The sequence below is a fragment of the Nerophis lumbriciformis genome, linkage group LG08, assembly GCF_033978685.3.
Source record: "Nerophis lumbriciformis linkage group LG08, RoL_Nlum_v2.1, whole genome shotgun sequence".
NCBI lineage: Eukaryota > Metazoa > Chordata > Actinopteri > Syngnathiformes > Syngnathidae > Nerophis > Nerophis lumbriciformis.
This window is the reverse complement of record NC_084555.2, coordinates 24614985-24636618: the sequence shown is the minus strand read 5'-3', so window position 1 is coordinate 24636618 and position 21634 is coordinate 24614985. Positions and strand designations below refer to the sequence as shown.

General features: G+C 41.7%; 1 pseudogene; it reads right to left on the bottom strand.

The window, feature by feature from the left end:
* Window positions 1–1911: 1911 nt before the first annotated feature.
* Window positions 1912–19846, bottom strand: LOC133612044 (uncharacterized; annotated as a pseudogene).
* Window positions 19847–21634: the final 1788 nt, after the last annotated feature.

Here is a 21634-nt window from a genome sequence, read left to right as displayed (position 1 = left end):
ATGGCTGGGAGGTCCAGGGCCCATTGGACCTGCTATTGAAGAGTTGGGAGGCTCCGACCCCGACAGCCAATGATCGCAGAGTGGTGCAGTACATGCTGGAAATGAGGGAACGACTGACCCAGAATCAGACAGAGGCAGAGGTCAACTTAAGAGGGGCCCAGCGTATTCAAAAGGCATGGTATGACCAACAAGCCAGGCATTGAGACTTCAAGCCTGGGCAGAAGGTCTTGCTGCTCCTGCCATCTTGTAACAGCAAGCTGTTAGCCAAGTGGCAGGTTCCCGACACCGTGCTCAGGAAGATGGGCCCTGTGACCTACGAGATCCATCATCCTGACAAGAGAAAAACAAGGCAGACCTACCACGTCAACCTGCTGAAGGAGTGGAAGGAGGCCCCGATCCAGAATCCAGTGGCATCTCTGATGGTGAAGGAAGTGGACAGCGGAGGAGAGGAGGAAACAACCCGTGCAGACTTCGCTGATAGCACAGCACCTGTCCTTGACCACCTCACACCAACTCAGACTAGTCAACTTAATCAAGTTTTCCAGAAGGTGACAGAGCTGTTTGCCGCCAACCCAAGGAGGACGGCGCTGGTCGAGCACGTCATCCGTCTGAGGGAAAGACAGCCTATCCGCCAGAGGTCCTATATAGTTCCCCAACATCTGGGGTTGCCACTGTGCAAGGAAGTGGCGGAGATGCAGCGCTTGGGGGTGGTCGAGACATCGCAGTCCGAGTGATGCAGTCCGGTGGTCATCGTGGTGAAGAAAGATGGTATGCTGCGCATCTGCATGGACTTTCGCAAACTCAATCCCATCTCTGGGTTCGACGCATATTCGATGCCCCGGATTGATGACCTGCTGGTTCATCACTACCCTCGACCTTAGTAAGGGCTACTGGCAAGTGCCTTTGGAAGAAGCCGGCCGCCCTTACACCACCTTCCAAACACATGCTGGTCTCTACCAATTCATTGTGATGCCTTTTGGACTTCACGGCGCTCCAGTCATCTTCCAGAGGCTGATAGACTGTGTGCTCCGAGGGTGTGAAGACTGCAGCGCTGCCTACCTGAACGATGTAGTGATCTACAGTAACACCTGGGAGATCATCTGAGCCACCTCGAGCGAGTCCTGGGTCAGATCCAGCAGGCAGGACAGACCCTGAATCCTGCCAACTGCTAGTGGGCCAAGCAGGAGGAAAAGTATCTTGGCTATCGTTTGGGATGTGGAGAAGTGCGACCACGAGTGGATAAGGTGGAGGCTATCGGCAGCTGCCCATGGCCTCGGACAAAGAAAGAGGTTAGGTCGTTTTTAGGCCTGGCAGTCTGGTAAAGGAGGTTCGTCCAGCAGTTTGCCACCATTGCTGCTCCACTCACAGCTCTGATAGCAAAGGACCAGAATAATCTTCTTGTCTGGAGTGAAGCTTGTGAAACCGCCTTCAGAACATTAAAGAACTGCCTAAGTTCATCAACCGGGCTGAGAACACCGGACTTCAAGCAGCGGTTCCTCGTCTAGACTGACGCGTCTGCTGTTGGACATGGGGCAGTCCTAGCGCAGTGGTATCCTGGGGAGAAACAACCGATCTTGTACCTGAGTCAGAAGATGCTGCCACGTGAGACCAGGTATTCCACGGTGGAGGAGGGCCTCACCATCAAGTGGGCCCTGGAGAACTTGAGGTACTACCTGTTGGGAAGGGAGTTCCACCTTGAGACGAACCACCGTGCCTTGACCTAGATTAACTCAATGAAGGACCACAACAGCCGCCTCACCCGTTGGTACCAAACATTACAGCCGTACCAGTTCCAGATTCAACATAGAGCAGGGAGAAAAAACGTTGTCGCAGACTACCTTTCCAGGTTGTCGCACATCGTCAACCTTGTGGAGGAAGGGGATAATGTAACGGTGCGCTCTTATCATGCCGTCACTTGAGGACCAGCACGTCCCTCTCTCTTTCTGGCCAGGAGAGCGAGGACGCACCTGCACACTGACAGTGGGAGCAAGCATGCTGCCACAAAGACAATGTCAGTGTTGTGACTTGGAGAATATAAAGTTTTGAGTGGTGTGTAGTCAGATGTACACCACAACGCGAGACACGCGAGACCCAAGCACGCACACAAGAGAGACTCACAGAGCTGTAGGCTGTCGTCATGGCGTCACGTGGAGTTCAGTCAAAAAGGACAATGCGCGTTTAGATGACGCCATATAAGTGCGCATTGGCGTGCTTTGCGGAGGTCATGTGACCAGTGAACCAGACCAAGTGGTCTTAAGGTGGATGTATTATTTATTCATGTAGTTGCTAAATATTAAGTTCAATTTGATGATCTAATGGATATATAGACATATACTGGATTATTTTTAGCATGAACTATTGTCAATTATTATCTAGATATGTACATTAAGGGTACAAGTTTGTTTTTTTCACCCTTTTCCCCTGTCAGTGGTATGCCCGAGGGAGGGGCTTGGACTATTTAAGGGAGACTGTTCATTCAGTCATAAAAACACCTTCTCTCTTTTTCTCTGAGTAAATACCGATCATCGTAATTTTGTGTACAGTCTGTAGGTTCAATGTGCACAACTGAATATCTTAGTCGCTCAGACAATAATGTGTTAATAGAAGTTTAGATTGGGATGAGTTGTTTTTAATGGAAAAATATGTCTCTTGATTTCATGTTAGCATTCAAGCTGACGAGCTGGCATCAGTATATCTGCCGTCGCCCGAGGGTTTATAAAAGTGCAGTTACCAATCTCGGTTTTTAGATAATTTTAATTCAAAAGGGTAATACTAACCGTTGGAGTGTTGTTGCCGTTATCATTATTACCATTAATCATTACATCGATACAATATAGTATTGTTTCCCGATGAAAAATCCAAACACCCTGTCTTAGTAGTTGTAGCTCTGATTGGATCCCTGCTGTGATTTACCCCCGCCTTTCTCCTGCATGCTACTGTGATTGGATAGGTTCCTAACTTGTCCAACACACCCAAAAACAAAATTAGAAATAATTAGATTTCGTCTCTGTCAGGTATTTTCATCTCGTTCTTATTCGTAGACTAAATTGTCAATTAATTTTGTCATTGTTTTGGTCAACGGGCATTTGTTTTGACTCGTTATCGTCCTATTTTAGTCTGGAAATACTGTAGGTCGTTGGCGATAACTAAGACGGAAGTCTTTGGTCAACAAAATTTACACGAATTGGATTGAGCCAGGCATTAATGAAAACTGTGACCATTATCTAATTATCGCCTTCACAAATTTCTGCACCATGATGTCCAATATCTAACATGTATATCTACCTTGATAGCTGCACAGTGGGCCTCCAAGCCAAAATCCACACCTCACCTTCTCATGCCTGCTTGGACCCCCGTGAGAGTAGCAGTGACAGAGCCAAGGAAACAGTGGGAGATGAAGAAAGAGGGAGGAGCACGTTGGGAAGAAAAAAAGGAGGAAGGAGGAAAAAAGCTATGATTGCCAGACAGCTTGTAGCCGGTAATTACTTAATTTGTGTTCTCTCACTCTCACTGCCTTTCACACATTCCTGTCTTACAAGCCTGTGAAGGTTAACAGGAAGTTGGAAGTGATCGTTTGAATCAAGATATTAAAAAGTTAAAGTTAACTAACTTTAAAAAAAAGTTAAAGTACCAATGATTGTCACACACTAGGTGTGGTGAAATTTGTCCTCTGCATTTGACCCATCCCCCTGTTCACCCCCTGGGAGGTGAGGGGAGCAGTGGGCAGCAGCGGTGCCGTGCCCGGGAATCATTTTTGGTGATTTAACCCCCAATTCCAACCCTTGATGCTGAGTGCCAAGCAGGGAGGTAATGGGTCCCATTTTTATCGTCTTTGGTATGACTCGGCCGGGGTTTGAACTCACAACCTACCGATCTCAGGGCAGACACTCTAACCACTAGGCCACTGAGTAGATTACATAATACAATACATAATACATAATATGTATGTTACGTGTAGGTTCTGTCTGCTTTAGTTGGAATGTATTGAGGCTGGAAATGGTTTCAGTATTCACTCACGGCAAGGACATTTGACAGAGGATTTTTCGTTACGCGCACAGACAGTACCCTACGTACAATACTAGCTACACCTTCAGTCTACTGGAATGTATTTATTTCAGGAGCTGTGGCAAAAAAAATCATGAAGATGTACAATAATCACAAGTAAACATTATAAGGATCAAGGTGAAGTGTTTGTTGTTTGGATTATGCACTAAGCACATTTTGGTATTTCTTCATTATGTTTTTTTAAATCATTTCTTTGTAGTTGGCAGTGCGCAGGCCATGTGTTTAGATCTGTCCTACAGTTTGGTGGTACAGGGTTTGAGTCTCGGCTCAAACCTCAGTGTGTAGTTGTTATGCCATAGGTTAACTTTTTTACCCCTACAACGTGTTTCTCAGAAAAAAGTGCATTTTAATCAGGCGCACTTAAAATGTTCTTTTTCCCTCAAAACTCGACAGTGCACCTTATAACCCGGTGCGCCTAACGTACGGAATAAATCTGGTTTTGCCAACCTCGAAGCTATTTTATTTGGTGCACGGCGAAATGATAAGTGTGACCAGTAGATGGCAGTCAAACATAAGAGATTTGAGTAGACTGCAATATGACTCAAGTAAACAACACCAACATTCTATATGTTCCATTGAAAACATAGAACATTACACAGGGCGCTCAAAAATCTATCAAAATGTTTTAGTACGACTTTAGTAAGCCATGAAGCCGCACCGCTTAATGCATTGTACTGTGCTTCCACAAACGAGTATTATGGTGTGTGTATGAGGTAAGACATATTATCTGGCATTTGGTTTCGCAATATAATGCAAAATCAATCAATTAATCAATCAATCAAAGTTTATTTATATAGCCCTAAATCACAAGTTTCTCAAAGGGCTGCACAGGCCTCAACGAAATCCTCGGCTCAGATCTCAGATCAAGGCAAGGAAAAACTCAACCCAATGGGATTACAATGAGAAACCTTGGAGCGGACCGCAAATGTGGGAACCCCCACCTCCCCGCCTCCCGCGGGCAACCGGTGCAATGGACATCGAGTGGATCTAGCACAATATTGTGAGAGTCCAGTCCATTGGGGATCCAGCATAATAGTGTGAGAGTCCAGTCTATAAGTTAAAGTTAAAGAACCAATGATTGTCACACACACACTAGGTGTGGCAAAATTATTCTCTGCATTTGACCCATCACCCTTGATCACCCCCTGGGAGGTGAGGGGAGCAGTGAGCAGCAGCCGTGGCCGCATCCATAGTGGGGCCAGCAGGAGATCATCTTGAGTGGAGACAGGTCAGCAGCGCAGAGACGTCCCCAACTGATGCACAGATGAGTGGTCCACCATGGGTCCCGACTTTGGACAGTTAGCGCCTCATCTATGGTCACCGAATCTGCCCCCCTCTCCTTTGTGGAGAGGAGGGCAGAGCAGAAAAGAGACGGCAGATCAACTGGTCTAAAAGGGGGCCTATTTAAAGGCTAGAGTATTCAACTGAGTTTTAAGATGGGACTTAAATGCTTCTACTTAGGTAGCATCTCTAACTGTTACTGGGAGGACATTCCAGAGTACTGGAGCCTGAGTAGGAAATGCTCTATAGCCCGCAGACTTTTTTTGGTGTCTGGTAATCACTAATAAGCCGGAGTTCATGACATAGGGAGGCCCGAAAATAATATGTTACAGTAATAGAGACGAGATGTAACGAACGCATGAATAATGATCTCAGCGTCGCTGGTGGACAAAATTGAACACATTTTAGCGATATTACGGAGATGAAAGAAGGCCGTTTTGGTAACACTCTTAATGTGTGACTAAAACAAGAGAGTTGGGTCGAAGATCATACCCAGATTGTTTACCGAGTCGCTTTGTGTAATTGTTTGGTTGTCAAATGTTAAGGTGGTATTATTAAATAGGTGTCGGTGTCCAGCAGGACCAATAATCAGCATTTCCGTTTTCTTAGCGTTGAGTTTCAAAATGTTAGCGGACATCCATGGTTTAATTTCATTAAAAGCAACTTTTCTTACCTTCTGGTACCTGCTGATTTGTATTTGGGATCTGCATAAGTCCTGAAAAATTGCGCTCGTCCTCCTTTGTAGTCCATGCCGAAACCATTGTCGATAAGCTTCTTCTTTTTCGTCCTCCGCTGTTGTCTTTTCTAATATAAAGTAGTGTAAAGTTATTACTTATATCTGCCATAAAAGTGCTTAAACATGTAGTGAGTTTACATTATTCACCTATGGAACTTTAGTTATTAGACAGTTCCGGTCGGACGTTGTCATGATCCGTGGTCTGGATCATGTTTTGTGTTTTCGGTTTGTTTTGGACTCCCTCAGTTCCTGGTTGTGCACTTCCTTGTTTGAGTTTGTTACCATGGTTACGTATTATTTTCACCTGCCTCTGTTGTTCGGGAAGCACACCTGTGCCTAATCAAGAGACACTATTTAAGCTTGCTTTTCTGTTCACTCGTCCTGGCTTCCTTGTTTGCGGTAAGCAACAGTCACGTTTCTGTAGTCTTGTTCTAGACTCTGTGCTAAAGTTGTTGCCTTAGCTTCCCGTGCGTTCAACACGCTTTTCTTTTGCTTGTTTTCTGTTTGGCTATGATTTATGTTAAATAAACCATCTCTTACCTTCACGTTTTCGTCCGGAGTGTCCATTTGCATCTTGGGAGAACAAAATCCGCATCATCATCGTGACAGACGATTTTTTTACGGGACACATTTCCGGCGGATGAGGAGATCCGGTATTGATTTAAGTAAAGTCTGAATGTAATTAAAACAGTTAGCTCCATCTTTTGACACTTCTACCACAACCGTCTTTGCACGCTACACCGCTACAACAAAGATGACGGGTAGAAGACGCTGCCGAAGGTGAGCCACGTAAATAAGACCTGAAGCGACTGTCAGAAAGCGGCTTGAAGATGATCTGTAAAACATAATCTATGCAACATTTTGAGCAAAGAACCACCATTACATGTTATGTAGACCTCAAAGAATCAGAAAAAAAAATCAATAATATGACTCTTTTTATGCACCCTGTAATCCGGTGCGCCTTATATATGAAAATAAATCACTTTATAATCCGGTGCGCCCTATGGCCCGGAAAATACGGTACATATATGTTCTTGATATCAAAATAACAAAGGGATTGTGATAGATTAATGTACAGTATGTGATGGTGAAAGTATGTTTTAGCCACTGTGTATGTCTAATAAAAAATATATGTATTTAGACTTACAATCCTTTTTATAAGTACGCTGTTGCTCCAACATCTGAGTTATATGTGCAGCTGTGGTGGACTGGTGACCTTTACAATGTTTAATATTTGTTGTGTGGAAATATGAATATTGCAATAAATAAATTTAAGGTAAGCGATACACTACTATCAAAATGTTGCCAATTTCAATCCAATTTAATTTAGTTGTACATATAAGGTCTGCATTGGTACTCAAGTGATTGTGTGCAGAATATTGGTTTGCACAGATACATAAATAGATAAACAAACAAAATAAACAAATAAAGTGGGTTGTGAAAACAATAATGTCCCCTATTAGGGCATGGCAGTAAGTAGTCTCACATTATTAACTAGATCCACTTGACATCCATTGCACCGGTCGCCCAGGGTGGGTGTCCCCACATCTGCGGTTCCCTCCGAGGTTTCTCATTGTATCCCATTGGGTTGAGTTTTTTCTCGCCCTGATGTGGGATCTGAGCCAAGGATGTCGTTGTGGCTTGTGCAGCCCTTTGAGACACTTGTGATTAAGGGCTAAATAAATAAACTTCGATTGATTGATAGTTTAGAACCCCTGTTAGGGCAACAGGAAACAACTAAAATGTAAATACAATTGTATGAATTGTTTCCTTAAATTTAAAGTATATTTTCATCCATCCATCCATTTTCTACCGCTTATTCCCTTCGGGGTCGCGGGGGCGCTGGAGCCTATCTCAGCTACAATCGGGTGTAAGGCGGGATAAGACGTAAATCCAATATGTAAAAAAGTAAAGATTTTAATTATATTTTATGGTAAAGTCTACTTTTAGGAAGTAGGGACAGGCAACATGTTTTAGTTTTTTAGTTTTCAAAATAATTTGTATTAATATTTTGAATTGAATCAATTAAGTATGCAATGAGATAAATATTAATCGGACTTTCTTTACTAATGAAATGATTTCTTTACTGTTAATATTGTTTCCTGGAGACACAAAACGGCACATATGTTGTGTTTTATCATTCTCTTGCCTTCTCCTTTATTGTGATGTCTGCATCTGTTCCTATGGTCTTTGTCTTCAGTTCATTCGTCCTCGGCGAGGGGCAGACCTTGAGGCACACCTGCAACCAATTTAGCATGTTAGTATTTAAGCTCGTCACTGACAGCTTGGCCTTGCCGGTTATCGTCTCCCGAACTCCTCACGTCTGCTTCACCTCGCCAGTCCTGGTACGTTGGTCGCTCCTTAGTCCTGATATCCCTTACCGCTTTGTGTTTTCTTCCTAGCCTCCCTGAGGTAGAGAGGATATCTTTTGTCTGACTTTTTTGCTGTGCTCAGTGCGCCCTGGCCTATCCCCCTTGCCGACCTCTGAGGAGCGTGTTTTGGTCTGTGATAGATGGTGTGCGCTTTTGGCCCATCGACTTTTGTTACCCCTTTTTGACCGTATAAAATATTTCCTTTTTGTAATTCAACCTTGCCTTTCGTCTCTGCATCCTGGAGTCAACACCTTGACCGAGACCTTAACAACAGATTCAGAATGGTCATTTTTTAAGAAAAATCTAAATATTTTTAAATGAATATCTCTCTGTCAGTGTCAATGCAAACTTATTATCATTATCAAGGTTTTGATACAGCTCTTGTGCATACAACAATGTTCAATAGAAGTGTTCCTGCGTGTAGAAATGTTATGTTATTGTTGCAGCAGGTGAATTCCATGCATTAAAAAAGATAGCGGGAACTTCCATTCTTGCTGCATGGGTCTCCTTCAGTGTAACTTATATCAGCATTGTTATTAATGTTTAAAAACGATGGGGTGGAGGGAATTATCATTAATCAGTCTCAAATCATGGTGCGTTCCAGTTATTTAAGCCTATAGACTTCAAATTACCTCCTGATATCGTTCTTTCCTCTTGTCCTAACACTCAGCCTGGCTTGATTCATCTTTCTCATCATTGCTCACTATCTCCGTGACTCACTCTTCAGGCTTCTCTACGGAAGAGTGTGTCCTCTCCTGCCTCCTCTGTCCTCCCACTTGCTCATTCCCAATTTCCATCTCTCTCCTGCCCCTCACTCATTTTTATTACTGTCACAGGAGCCTTTCTCCCGCTCTCTGGCTGCCTCTTCCCCTCCGTCTGTGTGTTTATGAGCAGAGCTATATTGAGAGCGTCTGGCAGGCAGACACAGAGGAGGGAGAGGGGGCGAGAGTGCACAGTGAGGCAAGAGAGAGAGAGAGAGAGGGCAAGTGATGGAGAAATAATGACCGACAAGCACGGCATTGATAGAGAGAAGGTTGCATGATACCACACATAGTAGACAATTAAGAAAACAATTGTGTGTTGATATTATTGTAATTTCACATTAAATAAGTGTCGTAAATGAGAATAGGTTTGAATGGGATACTCAGTATTTAAGCATGTTTTTTTCAAGAAATGTATTACTTGGTATTGGCAATTGGAGTTCAGCAGCAAAACTAATGCATGGCGAGAAAGTGTTACTGTCCCTGCTGCTTCTGGATGGTAGAATCCACAAGCGCCCCCTGAGGGCAGGAGGACACACTATGGCAGGGTGCTCACCACGGGTACCACTTACTTGTCAGCACAGAGTCAGGTACTGCTGATGTGTTGGGCAGTTTTCAGAACCCTTGGTAGTGCCTTTCAATTATCCAAAACTTTTAGTTTGTGTATGCCTTAGGTATATGCCAGCTACCTGCATGCCCTTTCACTGCTCCACTGCACATGTGAGCTGAGGGTGTCTGCTGCAGACAAGGGCGTAACAACAAATTCCGGGCCCTCATAGACAAGCAATAATGGGCAAGCTACTTGGAAAATGTAGTAAGATAAAATACAAGTTACTCTGGATTAAAGGAGAAGCTATCCCCACAGAATTGTAGCAAGCTACACCACAATCTAAACGGGAAATTTGCTTGTTACAAAACATCCATCCATCCATCCATTTTCTACCGCTTGTCCCTTTCGGCAGGGCCGGCCCGTGGCATAGGCCATATAGGCAAATGCTAAGGGCGCCGTCCATCAGGGGGCGCCACGCCAGTGCCACAAATGTTGGGAGAAAAAAAAAATAAAAAAAATAAGTTGGTACTATTATTTCTAAATACAAAAAATAATCCCACGTTAATTAAAATGCAAAGTAAAGCCTATTTAATAGAAATATTATTTGTTACAACATTACGCCCCCCCCCCCGCCCCCCCCCCCGCCCCCCCCCCCCCCCCGCCCCCCCCCCCCCCCCACATCAAAAAATCAACACAAGATGCCAAAACTGTCAGGTGCCCAGGGAAGAAAAAAGAGAAAAGAAGAGGAGGAGAAACGAGAAAAGACAGAGGTAGCAGGTAGGTAACGTTAGCCTACATGAAATTATTTGTCTGTTACAGAATGTGATAGTAACCTGGCTTTTTAGCATTAAGCTAATGTTACATGATTCGGCAATTGCTAATAGTTGTGTTTTAACGTCGGGTTAATATTGTGGAGGGGGCTAAATTGTTATGGAAAATAATAATGTAACATTAGTTAATTACAGTACTCCCACTTTACATTCCTCAGGGACATTTCTTTCTTTCTTTAGTTTATTTCGAACATGAACACACTTACATCATAATACATCACACAATTTCATATCATTTCATTTTACATCATGCCCGAAAAGGAGTAGGAAGAAGCAAAGCTTATTTAATCCTACCCCTTTCCCACTTCAAAGCGTTTACAAATATATAGAATCATTTACTGACCTTTTTATATAATAAAATAACATCTATGAGTTAGTATACAACAGTTTTGTACTATGTAATTAATTAATTAATGCAGTCATTATTAACATACTGAGATGAAGAATATCTTATTTTCAATAAGGTTGAAAGTATTTCTCATAATTCTTCTTCTTTGTACTCTGTAAGCACTATTATTTTGAACAACCTCTTAAACTGGATCATATCAGTACAATTTTTAACTTTTTTACTTAATCCATTCCATAATTTAATTCCACACACTGATATGCTAAAAGTTCTAAGTGTTGTACGTGCATATAAATGTTTGTATTAGATCTCTCTCAAGCAGGTGTTTTTTGTTTACATTGTTATTGCCTTCTGGTTAGCTAATGTTTGCCCTGCAGGTAATAGTCACTTTTCCACCCCTTTATATATTAGGTATAGTTGTAAGTAAAAAAAAAAGGTCAAAGACAAAGCTATTCGGGTTCTTGTGAGTATATACACTTCACTGCCGATGTGGGGGGGCGCCACCTAAAATCTTGCCTAGGGCGCCAGATTGGTTAGGGCCGGGCCTGCCTTTCAGGGTCGCGTGGGCTGCTGGAGCCTATCTCAGCTGCATTCGGGCAGAAGGCGGGGTACACCCTGGACAAGTCGCCACCTCATCACAGGGCCAACACAGATAGACAGACAACATTCACACTCACACTCACACACTAGGGCCAATTTAGTGTTGCCAATCAACCTATCCCCAGGTGCATGTCTTTGGAGGTGGGAGGAAGCCGGAGTACCCGAAGGGAACCCACGCAGTCACGGGGAGAACATGCAAACTCCACATAGAAAGATCCCGAGCCCGGGATTGAACTCAGGACTACTCAGGACCTTCGTATTGTGAGGCACATGCATTAACCCCAGTAACACCGTGCTGCCCTGTTACAAAACATTACATATTAAATTAACACTCATTGGGCCCCATTCAGCAACCGTTCTTAAGAACACATTTTGTTCTTAGGCCCACTTACAAAGTTATTAAAGAGATTTTTGTATTCACCAATGTTTTCTTAGCTGGGATTTGTTCGTAGGTAAGAACAAAATCTACGAGTGCTCCAGTCTCCCCCCTTTCTTAAACTTACGTTTTGACTAGAGATGTCCGATATATGCGTTAAAATGTAATATCGGAAATTATCGGCATCTTTTTTTTTATTAACGGTATCGTTTTTTTGTTTTTTTGTTTGTTTTTTTATTAAATCAACATAAAAAACACAAGATACACTTACAATTAGTGCACCAACCCAAAAAACCTCCCTCCCCCATTTACACTCATTCACACTCATTCACACAAAAGGGTTGTTTCTTTCTGTTATTAATATTCTGGTTCCTACATTATATATCAATATATATCAATACAGTCTGCAAGGGATACAGTCCGTAAGCACACATGATTGTGCGTGCTGCTGGTCCACTAATAGTACTAACCTTTAACAGTTAATTTTACTCATTTTCATTAATTACTAGTTTCTATGTAACTGTTTTTATATTGTTTTACTTTCTTTTTTATTCAAGAAAATGTTTTTAATTTATTTATCTTATTTTATTTTATTAATTTTTTTTAAAAGTACCTTATCTTCACCATACCTGGTTGTCCAAATTAGGCATAATAATGTGTTAATTCCACGACTGTATATATCGGTTGATATCGATATCGGTTGATATCGGTATCGGTAATTAAAGAGTTGGACAATATCGGAATATCGAATATCAGCAAAAAGCCATTATCGGACATCCCTAGTTTTGACATTATGTGGGATACTACGAATTTCTCTTCTGTAATCTGTATTTTCTCCGTGTGTTTGATGTTCGGCTTTTCCGCCAGAATTGTGCCCTTATATGGGGAATTAGGGGTGTTTACCTATGCAAATTACGGAATTAAGGACGTTTACATATGCATATTGGGGAAATAAGGGCGTGTTTATATGCAAATTATGATAGACACGCACGTGCTAACCATTTGGCATTCGGCAACTTAAGAACAGCAGGTGGGAACAATTTGGGCGTTTAAGAACACGTCATGAATTTAAATGGACTCCTTTTAGGAAATCACTTAGGAAGAAAGATAAGAGGAAAAGTTAGGAACTTATTGCTGAAAGGGGCCCATTAATTCCCCGGACCCCCATTGGAAAATATACGCAAGAGACCCTCATAAGAGAAGATGTACAGGTATTACGGCTCCAGCAGTGATTATCATCACCCATTTTAATTTCAAGGACCCCATGTTTGACATGCATTAAGCTACACACCCCCATTTAATGGCATTTCCGTATTTTTTTCCCTATCCCCACCGCCCAGTTTTTGTAGTTCATTTTCCTTTTTCGTAGCTTGTAGCTGTGATGTAAGCTACCTCGTTACATGGGTCTAAAAGTAGCTAAACTACAGAAATCGCGACAAGTTCAAAAAGTAGCGACGCTACCGCCACACTACTGGGAAATATAGTTAAGCGATGTAACGTCCTTACTTTTATTGAGCTACTGCCTAACACTTTATACTCCTAAAGGGACCCCATCCATTATGCATGGATTTGGTTGAAACCAGCTATACAAAACACATGTAAAAAAAAAAATGGGATTAACATATTTAAAACATACCTGTATAAACCTCACGTAAATATTTGCACTGTCAAATTGTATTTTTTTTTTTATAACAAAAAAGACCAACAAGGTCAACATAACATGGCTATAATATCAATATAAATAATCAAATAACCTGTCATTAGTCACTTTAATATGACTATTTTTAGAGCAATGTTTTCTTTACTTCAGAGTGTAGAGTATTAGCTGGTACACAAAGGATTATCATCAGTGGATAATGTGAAGTATTATAATACAGCAATATTGGTATGATAATAATGTTATTATTGCATGCCCTGGGAGTTAGGGCTCCACTTGTCATTAAAAGGTATTGACGCCTCCATTTGCAACTTTAATCGAGGGTCCTTAAATGTACCACAGTTATGGGCAATAAGACACAAAAGTAAAACTCGTACATAATTTATCCTTGTTTCTATGATGGATTTATCATATTTTTGATTTTCGTCTTTCACCTTATCCTGGTTCCAAAATGTTGGTGCTGTGTGTGAATGGCTAAAGGTGCACAAGCTTTGAGGATATTATGGTGTTTGTGTGAAGTGTTTGATGCGAGATTTACCGCTATCCAGGTGGAACGAACCATGCCGTGCTTAGGATAGGGTGTGTAGGTAGTCTTAGACATTCTTACTTTGATTCAGGAAACCTTATTACTCAATTTTCGAAGCTATATTAATTCTATAATAACATTGATAACTTAATTTTTTGTGTATAATTTACAATGGAAATGGCAGTAAAACATTTTTCAACCTTTAAAAAGCCAAGGGTCCCCCTATGCTTGGGGCCCCAGTACAACATCATCACTCACTTACGCCTCCACATTTCGACGTCACTGGCTGCAGACATAGACATGATGGGTCAGTCAAAGTTTCAACAATAAAACAATATGTAGATGTAGGGTTTTTACAAAGTTCTAATGACTACATTATAACCTTCATTTGGAACCTCTGCAAATACTAATACCTAAATCCAAGTTTCCCTGTAGCGTAACAAATCTGCAATGTGATTTAACAACATGATCATACCCATTACGTATTTTCTGCCAAACTACATTTTGATACAAATACCATATTGACACGAATATTTGACAACCCCTCTTTTTGATGCCTGTTTTCCATTGTCATGATCCCACAGGCTTCCTGTATTTTGTATGATTTACTAACCAGCGCCTTTATTAAAGTTAGGCACATGTTTGTCACATACAAATAAAACGTAAGACCCCAAATGGTTTATAATTAAAAAAAAGAAAAATAAATGGCAATGGGACTAAGAAGTATTTGATAACAACATTATTAAGAAAAGGTTATCTTATTTTTCCTGTTATCATCTTAATGAGTAACCTGTATTAACATTGAGAACATATGGTTTTAGAAAAACATAAAAACTCCAAAGGCCCCAATGTCTCGCTTGGTGTGAAAAATGGTTATGTCTATGTCGTTTTCAGTCGGTAAACATGTCATAATGTCATACATTGAATTCAACTGTTTAATAAAAACATACTTTTTCATCACCATTTGCCCTAAGCATAATATTTATTGTCAGGAGATCTGAGATGTGAAGTGAAGTGAATTACATTTATATAGCGCTTTTTCTCAAGTGACTCAAAGCGCTTTACATAGTGAAACCCAATATCTAAGTTACATTTAAACCAGTGTGGGTGGCACTGGGAGCAGGTGGGTAAAGTGTCTTGCCCAAGGACACAACGGCAGTGACTAGGATGGCGGAAGCTGGGATCGAACCTGCAACCCTCAAGTTGCTGGCACGGCAGCTCTACCAACCGAGCTATACCGTCCCGGTATAGCTCGGTTGGTAGAGCTATACCGGGACGGTATAGCTCTACCAACCTACAAAACCATACATACGAGCTGCTCGTATGTATGGTTTTGACTCCCCAAAAATATGCATGTTGAATTGCAAACTCTAAATCGGTTCTACTCAACTGGCAGCCCGCGGACCACATCCGGCTCGCCAAAGCTTTTCATTTGGCCAGCCAAACATCATCCAAATAGGCTTGATAAAACTATTCAATCTAGGGTTGCTTGTGTATGCAGTACTCCCGCCACCCCGCAGGGGGCAACAGCGAGGCACATGTGTCAAAATGAAGCAGCTGTGGGTGAGTAGAAGAAGACGAGTAATTCGACCCTTAAAAAAATCAAAATCAATTTCGAAAAGCATACTTTTAACAGCAACTGAACAACAAAGTGTGAATAGTCTGCCCCGGGCAAGGGCTCGAGTCATTGTTTCCAGTCGCATCTTTTTAGTGACTGACACAGTGTTCTTGACAAGCAGCAGCAACGTTAGAAATCCACAATTGTAAGCGTCATCACGAAACTTGGTCAAATCCTTTCAAGTAGAAAATGTGCATAACTATATTTAGTTTGTTTTTGATAGAAATTGCTGAATTTGTGATGTCTTTTGTATTTGTGGTTGTGTTGTTTTTGTCTGAGAGTAACTCTGGCGATCAAAGCTCGGTTAGTACATGTAGCGCTAAATTTGACCAGTAGAGGGCAATAACCGTCTGGCCCCACTATGGACTGGACTCTCACACTATTAACTAGATCCACTATGGACTGGACTCTCACACCACGAACTAGATCCACTCGACGTCCATTGCACCGGTCGCCAAGGTTTCTCAAGGTTTCTTGCTGTGATGTGGAATCTGAGCCGAGGATGTCGTTGTGGCTTGTGCAGCCCTTTGAGACACTTGTGATTTAGGGCTATATAAGTAAACTTTGATTAATTGATTGATTGATTGATTGAATAACGCTACTCCTTAGGTTTAATTGTGTGCAATGTGGATGTTGTTTTGCTTCTGCGTAAACAACTGCAGTTTATTTTGTGAATGTATTTAAAACTAAACCTTCTATTGTATTTATGTAAAATGCACGGTGGACTTTATACTTTAGTAATGATTATTTTATGTTTATGTTTAGTCTAACAAACCTAAATAAAGGAAAACGTGTAAAAAAATAAAACTGAGGAAGGAAAATAATTCAAAAGAAGAAATGTTAATCCTCAACAAAACTTCTGTAGCTTCTGTTAATTATCTGTCTAGCTCAGTGGTTCGTAACCTGTGTTTGATCGAACCCTAAGGGTTCCATGAGTGGGCCTCAGGGGTTCGGTGGAGCCTCCGCCACGGAGGTCAAGACACATCTGACTCATCTTGTAAATAAAAACTTCTCCCTATCGGCGTACTATGGATACCCCCAAATAATGTTCCATCTGATTTGAAGGTGTGTAATTTGTTGTGAGTTCATGCACTGTGTTGGTTTTGTTCTTTGAACAAGGTGATGTTCATGCACAGTTAATTTTGTGCACCAGTAAAAAAAACAAATAACTTTGTCGTGAATTTGAAAAAAAACAAAACATTTTATTTATCACTAAAGAAGGGTTCGGTGAATGCGCATATGAAACTGGTGGGGTTCGGTACCTCCAACAAGGTTAAGAACCACTGGTCTAGCTGCACACACTGGATTAAGTAGCGAGGGCAGAAAAAATAATTTATTGACAATGCTGTGTGAAAGCGGATGTGTTTACGTTGCAATTAAGTAAACACAGTCTCAAAGGAATACAACATGTGGAGGCACTTTCTTACGAAACAACCACATTTCAATGTCCGACCCCTGAGCCCTTTGGCTTTTGAAACTGCGGCTCTCTTCATTGTGTAGTTGCCCTGCTCTAAATTGTTCATACGTATGATTATGTTTGTCTATATGTGCCCTACGGTTGACTAGCAGCCAGTCTGGGGTGTACCCCGCCTCTCGCCCAAACTCAGCTCGGATATGCTCACCTGCAACCCTAATAAGGATGAGCAGGATTAATAAATGTATTTTTGTGTTCAGTGTATTAAAAAAAATTATAATAATAATGTTTTAAATAAAACTGAATGCATGGTTCACAAGTGGTTATCATTTTTGTCTTACAGTCAGGAGTTCAAGTGATGCAATCTCAATTTGGGCATTTCTGTAAGCAGTTTGCATGTTCTCCCTATGTGACACGTCCATGGGCTTTTCTCTCAGTACATCTAAAAAAATACGCATCTTAGACTCTTAATTGTCCTTTGAGTGTGATTTGTTGTTTTTGTATACATGCCCTATGATTGGTTGACGCACAGTGAAGGATAGGGATGGGTACCGAATTTGGTACTTTTATAGGTACCAACTGAAGTTTGTCTGTACGGATTCATGTAAAATCAAACGGTGCCATATTTTGCTACCTTTGATGCTCGTGACATTACATCCGGTTCCAAACTTTGTACCGGCTCAAGCACTTTGCCAACAAACAAGCAGTCGAGCACCCAATGCAGATTCCGCAGTATTTCTCTTTAATACTCTTGGCCCCCTTGGGAGCATAAGGCGTTTACCATGGATCTCCAACTCACTCTCTTCTGTGCGATGGTCTTTGCTTCTTGCCAGGAGATCCCCATCTTGGTCAGTTCATCAAGAGTGGACCGCCTCCAGTTGAGTTTTGGTCTCCCTGGCTTCCTCTTGCCTTGAGGGTTATAGTCCAAGGCTTGTCTTCCTATGTTTCTCGGATCCTTCCTAAGTGTATGGCCGATCCATCCCCACTTTCTGCTTTTGATTTCATTTTGAATTTGCTCTTGGTTCATGCGTCTCCACAGGTCTACATTTGATATCTTGTTGGGCCACCAAATCCTCAGTATGTACCTGAGACAGTTGTTAATAAACACTTGTAGTTTATGGATAATTGATTTGGTGGTTTTCCAGGTTTCACAGCCATAAAGAAGGACAGATTTTACATTTGTATTGAAGATTCTGACTTTGGTGTTTCTGCAGAGCTGGGAAGAGAGGTCGGAGAGTTCCAAAGGCATGTCTTGCTTTGCTGATGCACAGCTCGACATCTTTATCAGCTCCCCCATCTGTGCTGATGTTGCTTCCCTGGTAGACAAACTCGACCACATCTTCCAGGGGCTGCTCCTCGATTGTGATTGGTTGATAGGATTTGGTGTTGAGCCTCATGACCTTGGTCTTCCCGGTGTTTGTCCTGAGGCCTATCTGTTTACTGTGTTCATGCAATCTGGTGGTCTTGCGTTGAATGTGTGTGTGTGTTCCTGAGATCAGAGCCAGCAAAATCAAGGTCTTCTAGTTGTTCAAAAGAGTTCCACTGTAATCCTGTCCTCTGGCCATCCACTGAAATTGTCTTTGTCCAGTCGATGGAGATAAGGAAGAGGAGGGGTGACAGTAGACAGCCTTGCCGTACTCCTGTTTTTATAAGGAGGGTGTCCGAGAGCTTACCATTTGAGATGACTTGACCTGTGAATCCATCATACATGATGTTGACCATTTTTATTGGAATTCCATAATGTCGGAGCAGTTTCCATAGGATGTTTCTGTCTAGACTGTCGAAAGCCTTTTCGAAGTCGACAAAGTTTATAAATAGCGATGACTGCCATTCTATGCACTGTTCGACAATTATTCTGAGTGATGCAATGTGATCTGTACATGAGTTGTTTTTCTGGAAACCTGCTTGTTCCTTCCTGAAAATCTTATCTAGTGGTTCTTGTATTCTGTCCAGGATAATTCGGCAGAGGATTTTGCTGGGGACTGAGAGGAGTGTGATGCCTCTCCAGTTTTTACATTCGCTGAGGTTTCCTTTCTTCGGAACTGTGACAATTAACCCCTCCTTCCAATCATTGGGAACCTCCTCTTTTTCCCAGATGCCATTTGGAAGCCCATGGAGGATATCAATGGTGGCATTGATGTCTGATTTCAGTACATCAGGTGGGATGTTATCCCCTGCCCAGCTTCAGTTTTTTGCTGGCTCGCTTTATTTCCTCCTTTTTGTTATCCTACCACAGTTGATGTTTAGGTTTTTTCCTGTTTCCTCAATGACTGGTGTAGTGTCTGGGGGGAGTCTATTCATGACCTCTTCAAAGTGTTCCTTCCAGCACTCTAATTGTTGGGACTCTTTGGTGAGAAGGTTTCCCTGCTTGTCCCTGATAGGGCGGCTTGTGGTCCGTTTTTTTTCCCCGAAAACTGACAGGTTATTCTGTACAGTTCCTTGGCGTTCTTTTCTCTGGCTGCTGCCTCTGCTTCTTTGGCCAACTCCTCCGTTTGTGTTTTCTTGTCCCTCTTGCAGCTTTTACGAACCACCCTGTTCTTTTCTTGGTAGTCTTGTCGGAGGCGTTTCTTCTTGTTGTTGTCTGTATCTCTGTTGAGTTTTGCTTTGATGTCACGCCTAGCCTCGATCTCCCTCCAAGTTGCATCTGTGATCCAGTCCTTTCTTCTTGGGTCTCCATAGCCCAGGACAGATTTGCAAGTGTTAGTGAAAGCCATCTTGCATCTTTCCCATTTGTTGTTTATGTTATCTTCTTCTGCTAGGGCTTGGAACCGGTTGCGAAGATGGATTCCCCATTCTTGTTGTATTATGTTATCTTTCTGTTTCCTCGTCTCAAACCTTTTTTGAACCCTGTTCCCAACTTTGTTCTTCACTGCCAGTTTCTTTCTGAGTTCTCCCACGATAAGATGGTGGTCAGAGTCTATATCAGCGCCCCTCTTGACTCTGACATCAAGGAGAATTCTCCTTCATTTCCTGTCTATTGCAAAGTGGTCGATCTGATTCTCGGTGTGGTGGTCTGGGGATATCCAGGTAGCTTTGTGGGTTTGGTTGTGTGGGAAGAGACTGCCTCCGATCACTAACTCATTGAGGGCACAGAAGCTGGCAAAGAGAAGCCCATTCTCATTCATCAGTCCCAGTCCTTCAGTCCCCATCGTTCCTTTCCAGTCGCTGTTATCCTTCCAATTCCGCAGTACTGCTTCCAGGAAATGTTACAATTTTCCTTGCCAACAGATTAAAAAGAAGGCGCTCCAAAGTATATTGAGGCTCCACTTTTCAAAATGCGCTCGCATTGTTAATTTGTTAATTTATTTTGGATTTTTCATAAACATGCTGAAGATTAACATTAGCAATTTCAACACATGCAAATTTGGTAATGCAAACTACAACGAGATGCACATTACAATCAAACAAGTGTGTAATGACTAGGGATGATGCTCGAAACCGGTTTTCCCGGTTGTTCGATAAGAAAAGAACCGAGTCCTCGGACTCAAATCCCTTTTCGAGAACCGCTACCTGTTATTGAGACCACTATAGTAAATAAAAAGAGTTGGTTCTTTATTCGAATCCCTGAGAACAAATCCCTTCCCACATGAAATGCCCTGTAGGACGCAATGTTATGTCCATTTGATTGTAGACTCTTACTGACACCTTGTGGCGATATGAAAATACTACGCGTCATTAGTTTGGGCACTTCCGGGTTGGCGAGTCAGTTCAGTTCATAAGACAATTGAGAAGTAGACAAGTTGTGTTAGCTCCTACAAACCTTGGAAAAGATAAGTATGTAAGTAAACTGTTTAACTTGTTTATATAACTCAATATTAAGGTGGAAAGTGTTTCAATTTGATAGTAAGATGTCTATTGAAAAACAATTTTTGTGCACTGTTTCAATGGATGTTTTGAGGACTTAAAATGGCTGCCAGTCGTATATTTCCACCATCGAAACAGTTTCAACACTCAGAAGTATGTGTTTGATGATAGTACTGTATATTTGTGTGAAGCTAATATTTACATATTGTGTATTACATTTCAGTATGTTAATTGAATCACATAGCTTATCCATTTGTCATTATGTGTATTGCAGTTTAAAAAATAAATAAAAATAGTCCAGTGCAAGACAAATGTAAAGACAAAGCAAGATCAACAAAAATAAAGAGCCTAAATGGATTCATCTGCTTTGGAACTTTATTAGACGTCTTGGATTGTTTGTTATCTGTCTGCCAAGCTGTATAACCTCCATACGTATAGTGAGGGCAGAACAGGCAATATGCAATTATTGCCAGGCTTCACTCTCATGTAAGGGAAGAATAATTGTTGATTGATGACTGTGGTGTTCTTAGTGTCATAGTGTGTGTAGTTAGTATGTTCCAATAGCAGCAGAAGTGCATTTTTTGGAGAGCTGTATTATTTTCAGTTTGTGCCCAAGAGACTGATTTTATTTAACACCGTATTATTATTTATACACCTATAGTGATCACAGAGACAGGTTGTTTTTCTGTTACTGTATA